Below are 15,213 nucleotides of genomic sequence, written 5' to 3'. Positions count from 1 at the left end.
GTTTTTTTGTTTTTTGCAGTTTTTGTTTTCAGGAATCCACCAGGGTCCGCTGTGTACGCTTTTCAGATCTCAAATTTCCCTCACAAGTGCCATTTGTGCCTGCTGTTCTTGTGTAAATCCACCAGAGGTCGCTGTCGACTGACTGACTGACTAAATGGCCGACAGAACGATCCCCCAGCCCATCCCCATCCTTAAACCCAATGATAGTGTTTTCAAAAGCAGTGGTTGACTCGGTCATCCCCCTTCCCTAAACCCAACCGACAGTGTTTTCAAAAGTAATCCAATAAAACAAAAGCCCTTGTGGCAGCCTGATTTTTAATACGTTCTTAGATCTTACCAAGGTCTCACACTGTAATTAACTTGTTTACTTTACTTTTGTTTTTGTTTTACTTGCTTTCTGGAACCATTCTTTGCCGGATTTGAACCCTGGCATCAGGGTTAACTACGCTCTGCCTCTCAAGCCTGCCAAATATGTGGCGAGGTACTGGGTAAACTGGTAAAATTGGAAAAGTCGTCCACATGGAGGTAAGCAGTTAACCGGTAATGCAAAAAGTAAGAGAAACTGTTGGCGGCGACATACCACCCTGTAGCATTTGTTTTAAAGATAAAAATGCAGTAAACATAGCTTTGGCTACACAATTCGCACTCTCCAGAAATTTATAAGGGGTTACATATGCACAATAAGCCTGTGTTTATATTCTCACAGCACATTTTGTATTATTGAATCCAAATGTATCATTTTGTCCAATGTTATTATAAAAACAACCCAGCTGAATGCTACACACAAAATATGTTACATTAAGCACAAGTACAAAGTGGAATGAAGAGCTTGGACCTTTATGAATTATGGAGAAAGCTGTCAATTGATCGGCTCGTGTAATATTTTTCCCCTGCTAATGATCTACGATTGTAAGAAAAAAAAAAAATCACTGCATTTGTTTGCCCTCAGATATTAAATCGGATAACTGTACAATATCAACTAAGAGCCACATGAAAAGAAAACAATATCCGTTAAGGAGTCCCATCTGCCAGGATATTTGAACTCAGAGCTATTTAACCGAGTGCTAATTAACATTTAATTAACATGTTGTTGTTCGTTAACTGAATGTCTAATTAAATCAATCCTATAAGGTCAAATGTTTATTTAATGGAATACAATAGGCAATATTGTTGGTAAATGACCGTATATTAATGTAACATAGTTTTTTCAGTACTGAGATGTGGCTGGTAGGGCATCCGCTGTGTAAAACATTTGCTGGAATAGTGGGTGGTTCATTTTGATGTGGCGACCCTTGATAAATAAAGGGCTAAGCTATAAAAAAATTAAGAGATGAACAATATATCACAAATATTTTAGGTAGAATGTCCTGCTAAATCATTTTTCAAAGTGTTTCTATGTGCGATGTCACTGACTGCTTGTGTTTGCAAAAGATGGGGTTCTTTGAATGCACATTATAATTGCAAATGATGAGCTTCTTTAAATGCAATTTTGTTATACAAATCTGAGTCCTGAGAACTGTGTGTTTATGTGTATGTGTTTTTACAGATGACTGGAGGTGGTGTAGAATAGTTTGTTTTGGAAATCTGTCAGTGCGAGTTGAGTGTGGGAAAGCCAAATCAGAGCTAATTACAGTTTAATGTTTTTTTATTACAGGCGCACTAAACAGAGAGGCCAAATAAAAGGCCAAGTTTGAACTCAAATGTAATTAGTCACATTTAAAAAGCACTAATGGACCGTCACTGAATCCAGAATTCACAGTCTCCACACTTGGCTCATGTTCTGATTGGCTCCTGGCACTTATGCGGGGGGCCTCTAAGGAATATGTATTGGCTGGTGCTAATTAGTAAAATCAAAGCAAATCTGAAATGTTATTCTCTTATTTGGACTGCAAATAGAGTAGATAAATAAAAAAATTTTGATATGAACTCATTTCAAAATGTATGAGATACACTGTAAAAGATAAAAACTTAAATTACTTTGATTTGTTAAAATTAAATGAATTTAGTTTGACAAACTTAATTTATGACAGTTCATTCATTCTCTTTTTGGCTTAGTTCCTTTATTAATCAGGGCTCGACCGAGCGGAATGAACCACCAACTTATCCAGCATATGTTTTACGCAGCAGATACCCTCCAGCTGCAACCCATCACTGGGAAACATTCATACACACTAATTCACACACATACACTAAGGACAATTTTAGCTGAACCAACTCCCATATGGCACATGTTTTTGGACCGGAGCACCCAGAGGAAACCCACACGAACAAGGGGAGAACATGCAAACTCCTCACAGAAACACCAACTGACTCAGCTGGGGCTTGAACCAGCAACCTTCTTGATGTGAGGGAGTTGCGCTACCCACTACGCCACCATACTGCCAATTTATGACAGTTTTCACTAATGAATTAGGTTAGTTCTTTTAGGTGTAACAAGTTTTACTACTTTATTTTAGAGAACAAGAATGGAACAGTACACACAGTACAGTACAAATCATTTCCTTCCTATGTTAATATAATAATAATAATTTTATGTTTTGTGGCAAGTGCAAGTATTGTTCGCTATTAATGATACATTACTTGTTACACCTAAAAGAACTAACTTCATTTATTAGGTAAAATATAACATCATAAATTTAATTTGTCAAACCTAATTCATTTAATTGTAACAAGTCAAATAATTTGTTTAGGTTTTCACTTTTTACAGTGTAAGCAGTAACATTTATTTTATAGCTGATACTCTGAAAACATAGCCCTATATGTGTTTTTGGAGATCGCAAATTATGTAGCCAGAAGTACATATGGCTGCATTTCATCTTTTAAACGGAGACTTTATGGGACGGTATGATACCAAACCTTTTCGCGCTTATCAGGTGACCGCTTACCTCTGTATGGACGGCTTTGCCGCTGTTTCCAGTTTGTCCAGTATAGCTCGCCATGTACGTTGACGGACTTGAAACAAAGAGAGGAGTTGACCACAATGACAGAGTTCGAGTCCAGCGAAAATTGATTCAAAAAATTGGATAAGACAAAAACAAAAGCCATAAAATAAAATAGACAAGTAAATAACAAGGTAAGAATGTGGTAAAATCTAAAAACGTGGTAAAAATCAGGCGAGGACTTTTCTTTTTCTGGATTGCTTTATTTAAACTGTTGGTTGGGTTTACAGAAGTGGGTGGGCAGGTCAATCAGGTGTTTATGAAAACACTATTGCTTGGGTTTAGGGAAGGAGGAACGTGGGTCAGTCAATAGAGGTCTTTGGTGGATTTACGCTAGATCACCAGGCATGAATGGCATTCGCAAGATAAATTTGAGACCTGAGAAAGTGTACACAGTGACCTCTGGTGCATTCGTGATAATGAAAACTGCACGTAGCTCCTGAGACATATTTCACAATCTCCAGAAATGTATATAGTGGCACGTTTTCAGAATGAGCCTGGGTTTTTATATCATTAGATGTGCTTCTATTTTCATTTATTATATACTGTATGAGTCTTGTTGTGATAACCATTTGAAATCTTTAAATTTCCAGAGGAATGACAAAGCAATGCCACTTTATTCAAGGCACCATAAAACCCAGGCTAAAGAGTTTTGCTGCTGATTTAACAATTAACATCAATATTAAACTAATATTGGATTAATGTTATTAATCCACTTTATAATAATATTTAAAATGATCTAAAACGTAGAAACAGATGGTTTTGCACATGTTGGCACATGTCTTGGTTCAGAAGAATCTGTGTGGCGTCATAAAAAATGTAAATATCCGCTCTTATCATGCAAAACATCAGCTTTATCAGTCAAAGTCCATCTCCACCCTTATCCTTGCCTTCTTTTCAATTTTCTCTGCACACAAAATATTTCCAGAGACAGTGTTCAAGGGAGGAGATGGATGAACTACTCCTGGAAAATGAATTGGAGAAATCAAAATGCCGAATGCTGCTGTCACACCGATGAACTCGGATATGGAGGAGAGCAGAATTAAATAAAAATAAAAAACAACCAACACAAAAAGCAACTTGGAACAGAACTGAGAACACCAGTGGAAATCACATAAAGAAATAGACCTGCATATGTTGATCTACACCAAGAAACACCCCTGAGAATCAAGAAAACAGGAGCAAACAGCAAACATATATTATTGTACGTAGCTTTGAATGTGTGTGCAAAAAAAATAAAACCAACCTGAGTCATCTACCATGCTATCATGCTATTTCAAAATTTATCCATATATCCACATGAGGTTTTTCAACAATCAGGTGCAAAGGCAAAAATACAAAAGCTTTCACTATGGTGGTACCATTTCCAAAGGTACGTGTTGAACTGTCAACACTGCTACTTGAAAGCTACATATTAGTGCCTGAAGTGAACAAATTAGACAAATTATTACAAACATGTAGTTTATGGCCCCTCAGAGGCAGGGCCAGACACAATCCATGGAATTTATTTTTCTATTTATGTGCAGAATTTTGTAAAAGAAAATCTGCAGATTATGCAAAATGAATTTGAAAATGCAGGAGCTGAAAACTTCAAGCCAGGCTCATTACCTATACGTACCCTTGTATACATTTCTAGAATGCGCAAAATACATCCCAGGAGGTACGTTTTTTGTGCAGTTTTTGTGTGGTGAATCCACCAGAGTCTGCTGTGTACACTTTTTCAGATCTCAAATTTCTCTCACGAGTGCCATTTGTGCCTGCTTTTCTTGCGTAAATTCAACAAGCCGTTGTCCACTAACCGACCTGTTCCCCCCACTCACCCCTTCTCTAAACCTAACCGGTAGTGTTTTCAAAAATAATCCAGAAAAGCCCTCGCGGCCGCCTGAATTTTTACCACATTTTCAGATCTACCACGTTCTCATCCTGTTGTTTACTTGTTTATTTTATTTTTTGGCTTTTGTTTTTGTCTTACCTGCTTTCTGGAAGCGTTCTTTCTCAGACTCGAACCCCATTATCGCAGTCAACTCCTCTATGCATCTCAAGTCCACCAACGTATGCAGCGAGCCACTGGGCAAGCTAGTAACAACAGAAAAGCCGTCCACGTGTAGGTAAGCAGTCAGTTGGGAGCACGAAAAGAAACAGAAGCTGCAGCGGCATCATACCGGCCCGTATTGTTGATTTTAAAGACGAAATGCATGTTTCTCTGGGTACTTAATTTGCAATCTCCAGAAATGTATACAGGGGTACGTTTTCACATGGAGTCTGTGTTGAAAAACTTGTAATGCTATGTATTACAATACATGGATTAAAAGACAGAAACTATTAGTTTACAAATTGCACTGTACATAATTTGTTTAAATATTTGGATAATATTTAATAATAATACTGAAATTAATATAAAAAAAACTGCATAAATATTTATTTACACATGTGCATATGAGAAAATTAATAGGTTGAATAATGGACTTGAAAATATGTGGAAATCTGTATGTTTCTACACAGGCAGATAGAGTGTGGGCCAAATTAAAGCTTCCAAAGTGTACCTCCGTGTTTTGTTTACAAAGAGCAGGACAGTTTATAACAGTTCATTACTATTTAGTACAGGTCACCCTGATAGGCTGCTTTGACACAATCTACATTGCAAAAGCACTATAGAAATAAAGATGAACTGAATTGAATCAGGCTTGAGTTTTTACTGTCAAAAGTACTCTTACTTGGTAGGAATAATAAAGCCCAGAAAGTTGTGATCGATGCCATTTTTGCTCAAAGAAGAAAGCTGTACGGGCCGTTCACATATCATGTCTTTGCGAACTCAAGTTTGTTAGTTTTAAATGTAGACAAAATAGAGAGAAAAGGTGCCTTATGTTTTACACACGTTTATACGCCTCATGTGATTGGCCTTGTAACAACAATACAGGACATACAGCAGATTCTGTGCTGTACACTGTCATTGTATTATTACGACAACACATCACCATTTTTCTCAGAAAACATATTTATAAAGGAGCTGTTGACTTGAAATTTTCACCAGGGGTCCGTTCTTCGTACCTCACTTAAATGATCTAAGATGATTTGGCAGATCCTGGATCTGTTCATCTTGATAACTAATCTCTGGCTAATTTGGTTCTTCAAACAAGTTTGTGAATCAGATAAAATGTCTGGATGAACTGATCTGAGATCGCTGCGTGTGTTGTGAAGGACAGATCTATCGATCAGCAATGCAACAATTGGCTGACGGCACAGCAGCGTAATGGCGTCATCTGATTAATATTCAATTATCCATGTGAGCTAAATTATATAAAATTCGCATTAAACAATTTGTTAAATATGATACGCAATAACTTTACACTTTGTTGCGGGCTGCATGCTTGGCCCTCTCATGTGTTAGGAGCAATTTATTTCGTTTTACAGTTAGAGCCGATTTTCCTTACTATAGTAGTATTATAGTAGACGGTTTTTTTAATCGGTGTAAAGAAAAACTGGATGGTTACAAAAGCATTTTGATATTGGTAAAGGTATCTGCAACTTTTATGAAGCATCAAATCACTGGCATATTAACTGTCAAAACATGTTTATGACTGCATAAATGTATTATTGCGTTTAATATTGTGCATGTCTATTATATTACACAAATTGTACTAAAGTGATCTAAAAAGTTAATGTCAATAAGTTTTGTCTTTGCACCACCAGGTGGCAGTCTTTGTACTTTCATTTTGGAGTGCAGATTGCACAAGTTTTATTAATATATATATATATATATATATATATATATATATATAGTTTAAAATATTTACTATTTTTCCAAGAAAATATCAGCATTTGGTACATACTTTCAGTATTTTTTTTGCTTGAACTCAGCCAATCTAATCCTGTTTATATGAATTCAGCCTGCTCCCGACCAGGTTTGAGTTGAACTCTGACAACTCTTGGATCAGCTTTGAAGAATGAGAAAATCCTCGATCGTGTCAAATCGTCAATAACCAAATCCAGCTAACTGAGTAATCCACATACGAAGAACGGACCCAGGTGTCGGTAACAACCAATCTATACATGCAAAGAAGACAAAACTAATTAGTTTATAAATGAAGTTATGTATAATAAAATGAAATACCACAGCAAAAAGTATTAAACACATGAAGAAAGGAAGGTGAGAAAGCCCAGACAGGAGCTGTAATCTCTCAGTAATTATTCAGCAAACCTCTGCCCTCCGTCAGTGTAAATATTAGCTGCTTCAGTCCAGCATCTACAGTACATCATCAGGATGATGAAGATGAAACAAGAGTGGAAATTTCAGCAAGACATCGATTCAAAACACAGCCAAGAAAACACTCAGCTTTCAGAGAAAGAAAATCAAGCTGTACAATGGTCCAGCCAATCACCTGAATCAAATCCAATAGAAAATTCTAAATAAAGATCAGATTTAAAAGACGAAACCCACAGAACCATCAACATTTTTACACTCTTTTACACGCCTGACATGGGACTTTGTTCTTGATATGAGAGTCGTCTTAAATATTAAATGCATTACTTTTTCCCCCACAGTATAAGCCTCAGCCTTTGCACTGTGTCAGCTGACCGTTATGTTCGACATCCCACCACCTCACATTATCCTCCAACTAATCACTCAGTATTTCTCTTCAGAGGTACAGAGGAGTTTGTCTATACCCAGATAGCAAAATACACTCGGGCCAGTTCCGGCTAGATTGTCGCCTGCCGGAGACTAACCCCTCGGCCCAACTTCGGCTGCCGGACTCGGGCCGGATGCCTGTGGACTCACTGCCCGATTCCGGCCCGAATCAAGCGGGCCAGATGCGGCGGCCGTAAGCGAGCCGACGCTGCGCATCCGCGCCGGAATCGGCGCGAGGGTAATGTGCGCTGCGGCCCGGAGCTGGCGCGACTCCGTATTTATACACCTTATAAAACCTTTTGGTATTACATTGGTACTTGATATATGGTATTACAACCATTTGAATTTATATAACAGCAAACACAGGCTAATGTAAACACAAAGTGTAAGCACTGCGTTTAACCTTTGAATAAAGTGCAAACTGCATACATATTCTGTAACGAAAATAATCAGACAAATGACAAAATAAATAAATGTTAAACGTTTATTGCATGGAAAAAATAGTACTAAAATTTTATAAATAATTTTGTAGTGCACAAGAATATCAATATAAAAACAACAATAAAACAGCACAATAAAGACACACAGAAATATTTAAACAAAAAATCTAAAAATTACACACAAACACAGATGTTTTTTTAAAACAACCCTGTTTTCCCAATAGACTTGAATTAAAAATTTGTAAAAAACAGCTAAATTTTATATAAACCTAAATATAGAAACCAATTTAAGATATAGCAAGAAACATCTTAAAAATACCAATGACAATCCGTAAAATATCCAAGTCAAACTTGTAAAAAGTACTGCAGAATTCTGAAGAAACATCTTGAAACATTTTTTAATAAAACATTAAAATAATAATAAACAAACAAATATATATATATATATATAAATAATTGCAGAAGTATAAAGTCAAACTTATTTTTAAATAAACTTGAACAAAATCAATTGCACAAACAGCAAGACATGAGTGAGATGATTATACATTTCATATATATACACACGTCTTGTGCAATTTTATATTTATAATTTTCTTGGTATTACGTTTATTAAAAATGTATCAAGATGTTTCTTCAGAATTTGGCGCACACACATACATACATACCATACATATACACACACACACACACATATATATATACATATACATATATACATATATATATAAATGCAAATGAAAGAAACAAATTGTTCAAGTATCAGGGAACATCCTAATACACTTAAAATGTTGTTTAAAAAATAAAACAAAATAGTGATGTAGACATTTGACACATTAGCTTTCTCTTCTTTCTTCCTCCATCCCTGTCAGGGGCAAGTTGTAGCTACCTTGTAATGCATTTTTCCACTTCTTTATCAGTGGCGTGGTATGGACATTTGTCCTCACTCCATCTGTGATTAAAAGATAAACAGATAATTAGTAGTGAACAAGTACTAATGTAAAAAAAAAAGAAAAAATTAGGAAAAAAGTAGGCTACCTACGAAGCAAAAAAAAAAAACAATAAAAAAAAACAAATAAACTTAAAACACTTTGAAATTAGCAAGAGCTTGAACTTACCAGTTTCTTCATTTGTTCGGGCTGCTCCTTTAGTTGATTTTCAAGCTTTTCCAAATCAAATTGGCCAAAGGAAGGTCAAATGTGTTTACATCTGGAATTTCATCACGTCTGTTTTGGTTTTGTGAGAATCAGGCCCAGCTGCTGCTTTATGACGTTGCATAATTTTAAAACTTCAGTCAGTCGTGCTAAAAAAGAAAAATAACAGATTAGTATAAATCAACCTGTAGCTTATTCTCATACAACTTCTGTAAATACAACAGTGGGTTAGACACTGCTGATATTCTCTAGTTGATCTTTACTTTCTAGCTGCATTAAACCTTAACAAATTTAGTGATGTCTTCAATTCTTACAAAGACATCACGAGATGCAATAAGTTCTGTCTTGATCTCAAACTGCACTAGAACAAAGACTGTAAATGTTCATAGGTGTACCGAGGGCCAGATGCAAAAAAAACAAACGTTGTCGCGGGCCAAATTTTACATACATCACACAGACACGTGTGTGTGTGTGTGTGTGTGTGTGTGTGTGTGTGTGTGTGTGTATATATACATACAGTATATGTATACATACAGTTGAAGTCAGAATTGTTACCCCCCCTAAATTATTAGCCACCGTTTATTTTTTCCCCAATTTCTGTTTAACGGAGAGTTAAACATTTTTTTCCACACGTCTAAACATATTAGTTTTAGTAACTCATTTCTAATAACTGATTTATTTTATCTTTGCCATGATGACAGTAAATAATATTTGACTAGATATTTTTAAGACACTTCTATACAGCTTAAAGTGACATTTAAAGGCTTAACTAGGTTAATCAAGTTAACTAGTCAAGTTAAGGTAATTAGGCAAGTTATTTTATAACAATGGTTTGTTCTGAAGACTTAAGGGGCTAATAATTTTGACCTTAAAATGGTTCATAAAAAAATTGAAACCGCTTTTTATTCTAGCCGAAATAAAACATAAGTCTTTCTCCAAAAGAAAAAATATTATCAGACATACTGTGAAAATGTTCTTGCTCTGTTAAAAATCATTTGGGAAATATTTAAAAAAAGAAGAAATAAATCAATGAGAGGGCTAATAATTCAGACTTCAACTGTGTGTAGATAGACAGACAGACAGACAGACAGATAGATAGATAGATATATAGATCATAACAAGAACTGCTGCTTAATTGAATGCATGTAATAGCGACACCCGGTGGTTATTTTTTGAATTACGTTCATTTTTGTATAGCGGGCCAGATTCTATTGATATTTATAAAAAGCCATAGTTTGGACACGCCTGGTGTACTGGAATGTACAGTATCTGTGCATCTTGACGGTGGTCTTAAGATTTCTGCCATAGTCATTGATGGTGATGGTACTTGTGGTGCTGCATTGATTTCTGAAATCTTCATACCTGCCTTTTATCCAGCCTCTTTGTACCAAGTAATTTTTCTTCATCTCGGTATAGATGTGTCTATACTGTCCCTTAATCAGATACATTTACAAAACAAAACATCAATTTAGTATAGTGCCAGGGCAAAACTCACAGGTTGTAATAGATCAATGACATAATGTTGACAGTATGTGTTTAAAATAATTGCAAACAAACCTGTTCTGTCTTTAGATGTATGACAGGCGATCATCATCCTCATCCGTCTACCAGTCAGAAATCACAGTTGCGTGTGGATGTTTGAGTCGAGCTTCCTCATATGCATCTATAATGAAACATCACATTGTTGTTAACCTCCCGTAAAGAAAAGTTCAAATCCTGAAATACTATCAAAGTTAATTAATGCATATAATACCTATAGTGTAAATAATCAGTACACAGAAGGTTGCACAAGATTTATTCGGAGATTCATGCAGAGTGACAGCCTTATGAATCTGAGACATAGATTTGTAAGATGGTCAAGCACATGCATTATTCTGTACCCATGAAGATTAACCTACCATTGTGAAAAATGTTTGATGATAGCCAATAACAATAAACCATTTCAGCTGTTTGTGAAGCAATTAGTAATGTAATGTCTGAAAAGTTCAATCTATGTTGAAAATATATCAGCAGTTAACAGCTTATAATGGACTTTTAGCACACAACTATAACATGCCTGTTCACGTTCAAAAGAGTGTGCCATTGACTTCTTTGGTCGTGATGTGCTGCAAAATGATCTCACTAACCTTTGTTAAACAAGAACAATAAGACTTAACCAACAAATATTGTTACCCATTCATTTAAATCAGAATTTATCACTGTCAATAACATAAAAAACAAAAAAAAATACATCAAAATCTGCTTTAAGACGTTCAGTTTTACATTAACTGACCATTACAGCTTGAACAAAGGATATAATTGATTCACATAGGCTAACACATATGAATTAAAGTGCATAGTAATATATTTCTCTTGGATAATTTAAAGAGAATAGTAAACAGTCGAGTTTCGATCATTTTCGTGACTAACTGCATAAACAAGATAAACAATAATATTTTATTAATCCAAAACGATTAGTTTTTATTTACACATAATCACAGAATTAATACTGTTGGATAAGTATACGCCTGTACAATGATTTTTTTCAACATCCACGGTACTTTATAATGTTAAATCAGGAAAAAAAAAACACGTTTTGCCAAGTTAGTTAATGGATTCGTCTACAGAAACTTTCTTTAACGCAAAGTTAGCATACACACAAATTCTTTTCATGTTTCTTTAAAATAATTAAAATAGTTTTCAGTTACTACACACGTTAAAATCTAACATTGTGTAAAAGGAAAAGGAACTTTCAGACGTGTTTGTAACTGTTAGCGTTAGCATACATTAGCTCCAGTCGTGTTTCTTAAAGCAAGTTACATTTCGTATCAAACTGTTTTAAATTTTCTAAACGCTGTTACAACCAAACACCGTGTAAATGTTTTAAGCTCTAAATTCGCTAATTATACAGAACACAAGCAGTAAAAAGCTTACCTTTCTGACCCGAATCCACGTGAAATCATTGAAAAACCAAACTTTTTCTTCTTGTGATCTTCGTGCCATGGTGGTTGACAACCAGCTTTTTGGAGCATTACCGCCACCGTCTGGATTGGAGTTTGGATCAGGAGTTTAGTAACGCATGTGTTTATTATGAAACCAACTTCTGCTTTAAAAAAAAACAAACAGTCAGCACAGGAGCCTGCTATCTCAAAAATAAGCGAATTTTACATAGTTTTTCTCTAGATGACATGTATAATCTATTTATAAATAATATTGTTTTGTTTGCGTCTAAACATTGCGACCATCCACACTAAATATTCTTTTTTTTTTTTTTGCTATCGTACCATGAATATTTTCTCAAATTATCATTAAACGTGGAGCTAACAGATTACTAGATAAAATAAGAACATAATCGGTTGCCATCAGCCGAGTCCTTGCCAGAAGCGGCCAGGATATGGTTGACCGGAATCGGGCCAGTGCTTTACAGCCGCATCACAACCGCATATGCGCGAGCGAGCTGCGGGCCGCACTCGGCCCGGATAACACTCGCCGATGCCGAGTCAGAGCCGGAGGCGCCGGGGGGCAGCCGAGCTCGGGCCGATTACTGCCTGCTATCTGGGTATGGCTTAAGGCGAGCCTCCTTTAAGTACAAGATGTTCAAACATCCTTTGAAGACAGCAAGTCAGCCAAGTTCGTTTACCATCATCCATCTTGACTGAATGAGCATGGGAACTCGTAAAAGCTTGCCTGAAAAGTGGTACGATATGCTATTTTGGTATGTTTCACAGTGAAAATAAAGAAAAAAGTAATGTACCACGTTACTTAAACCATACAATAAGTGAAAATGAGTCATTAGAAACTAATGTGTACCCTACAGTGACATCTTTGGTTCTGGTATTTCTGTACATGCACTGATCCTCACAGCTATTGTTTGACATACTATTTATTAGAGAAGTAGGCCTATTTGGACATATGGTAAGTATATGTGAATGGAGCATGGATATTATCGCAGTATGAGTTCCAATTCCACTCCAAACGACAACACAAATCATCATGATGTGAGTTGAGAAGTGTGCGTGCGATTATAATAAATGTCTGTCAGTGTTGAAGTCACACACACACCTTCTTTTTCATCAGACTCCTCTCTCTGGATCAATCACAGCAGCATCTTTGGCCTGCTCCGTCACTCATCCCAATTTCTGCTGAACAAACCCTCTGTGTGTGCACACTATCCACTTTTTCATTTACGCAGGAGTCAATATAAAAGCAAGATGAAGCATCAGTGGGCTCTAATGGGGAATCGCGGCGTGTGTGTGTGTGCGCGTGTGTGTGTATCAGCGCCTGATAATTCCCACAGGAAGTGCTTAATGAAAGACTGACATCGCTGATACTGTATTGCGGTGAAGAGATAGGAGGAGAGCTAACCGTTTCAATTCATTAGGATGGTACATGTTCATATATTACAAATAACGCTTTCCCTGTTTTACTTCAAGTGATGTTCACACACACATACAGTATGCACTCTTTGTAGTCAAATATCTGATGCAAATACATCATCGGAATTCAAAACCAGTTTTCATCAGAGTTACTGTGAATATGTAGCAAACAATATTCACAGCTCCTTTCTTCTAAATGAAAAGCCAAATTTGCTAAGGAGTTCAGAATCTCTTGGCTTTACTCATGAATGAATTGAAAGCAAAAATCTTGCATTGCTATTGGTGATTTAAATGAGCCTAATTTGTACGGATCCTATTCTTTCATACAAATATTCCTTTCAGACAATGCCTCTTGAGTTTTCCTATTTAAAAGGCACTTTCCATGGTTTTCAGGGCCCATTCAGAAGCTGTTTTCAATCAAGTATGATTGTCTGTAGAATGAAATGATCTGTATCGGAGAAATACTTCACTGAAACTGATCACTGTTAAGGTGTGCAATATTTAGCATCCAAGAAAAAACGGCTATTGTTTTAGAAATGTGCGAATTCACAGTATCAAATACATTGCTCACCTTGCGTAAAAAATAAACAAAAACATGCCACGAGAGTTAAAAAGCATTCATGATGTCTTTTAGAATGGATTGAGCCTTTAATCAAAGTCATGAAAGCAATAAGATCTATTTTAGTAATATTCCTAAATGTCAGTGCATGACCATGACCACAAAAGTGATATTATCCAACAGTTCAGGTTACATTTTAGACTTTTTTTTTCTTTCATGTTTACCAATAAAACAGTTCTAAACAAAGCCGTAGCAGATCGTTTGCGTATCTCAGAGCAACACTGCAGTATTTTTAAATGAATTAAAAATTATTTTACCAAAGGGATAATAAATAATTGATTCATTCATAAAGACATTTGTTTCTTTTTTTTGTAATATTTTGTTATATTTAACATTTTTATAAGATATTTAACAAAAACAGCACAATACCAATAAAAAGAAGAAATATATAACACAAAATAGTTGACAAAACTATTGAGCAAAAAAGAAAATAGCGAGGGATCATATCAGTTACCAAATATACATATATATGACATATGTAGCATAAACATATAAAAAAAAGGATGACAGTAATCACGTTTTTGACAAAGTCAGTGTCATGAATATATGGGTAAAATGCTAGATTTTCAAGAGATTTAAAATAGGTCCCCATGTGGTTTCAGCTTTTGAAATTTGTTTAATTTCTGAATAAACCATTTAAATTAATGATTAAATAAGTTTTAGTGTTTTTTATTTAATTATCAAGACTAACCCTTCGACGGCCCCTCAACCAAACGATTGACCATGTTTTTACTGTTTTAAATAATAACTGTTAAAATCATTTTTAAAATGACTGTTACAGATGTTACTACTTCAATGTGTTCCTTGTGCCGCCATTCATACCGCGGCGACGGCGGTACTTGATGAGCCAGCAGCATTTGACCGCTGGGTGGCACTTTAACCACAGATATTCAGCTTTGCCTTTTCACAATGTTAAAGACTGTTCTGTAGGCGTAGCTTACTGTATGTGATGTGATGTGTTCAATTAAAATATAATTTTAATTTAGTTTTTCTGGTAATAGACATGCTCTTACACTATACCATGCTGTAGGAAAGATACATGGTGAGAAGTCAAAAAGCAAATATAAGAATTAAGTTATTAG

At 35.6% G+C, this 15,213-nt stretch overlaps 2 protein-coding genes and 1 long non-coding RNA gene across 4 annotated transcripts in view; 1 reads left to right on the top strand and 2 right to left on the bottom strand.

Moving 5' to 3' along the window:
- LOC137488123 (uncharacterized) overlaps positions 1–15,213 on the top strand; it is a 590,350-nt gene that overhangs the window by 69,595 nt on the left and 505,542 nt on the right. The gene's annotated exons all lie outside the window — the stretch shown is intronic.
- The window catches only part of fut8a (fucosyltransferase 8a (alpha (1,6) fucosyltransferase)), a 187,294-nt gene that overhangs the window by 58,071 nt on the left and 114,010 nt on the right, over positions 1–15,213 (bottom strand).
- LOC137488122 (uncharacterized) lies at positions 8,660–12,125 on the bottom strand. The gene is made up of 5 exons (XR_011007038.2): positions 12,071–12,125; positions 10,715–10,820; positions 10,520–10,590; positions 9,122–9,306; positions 8,660–8,955 (listed from the first exon to the last, which is right to left on the bottom strand). It is a non-coding gene; the product is annotated as an uncharacterized lncRNA (long non-coding RNA).

Source organism: Danio rerio, chromosome 17, assembly GCF_049306965.1.
Source record: "Danio rerio strain Tuebingen ecotype United States chromosome 17, GRCz12tu, whole genome shotgun sequence".
Taxonomy (NCBI): Eukaryota; Metazoa; Chordata; class Actinopteri; order Cypriniformes; family Danionidae; genus Danio; species Danio rerio.
Note: the sequence above shows the minus strand (reverse complement) of the source record. Positions and strands in the feature narration are given on the sequence as shown.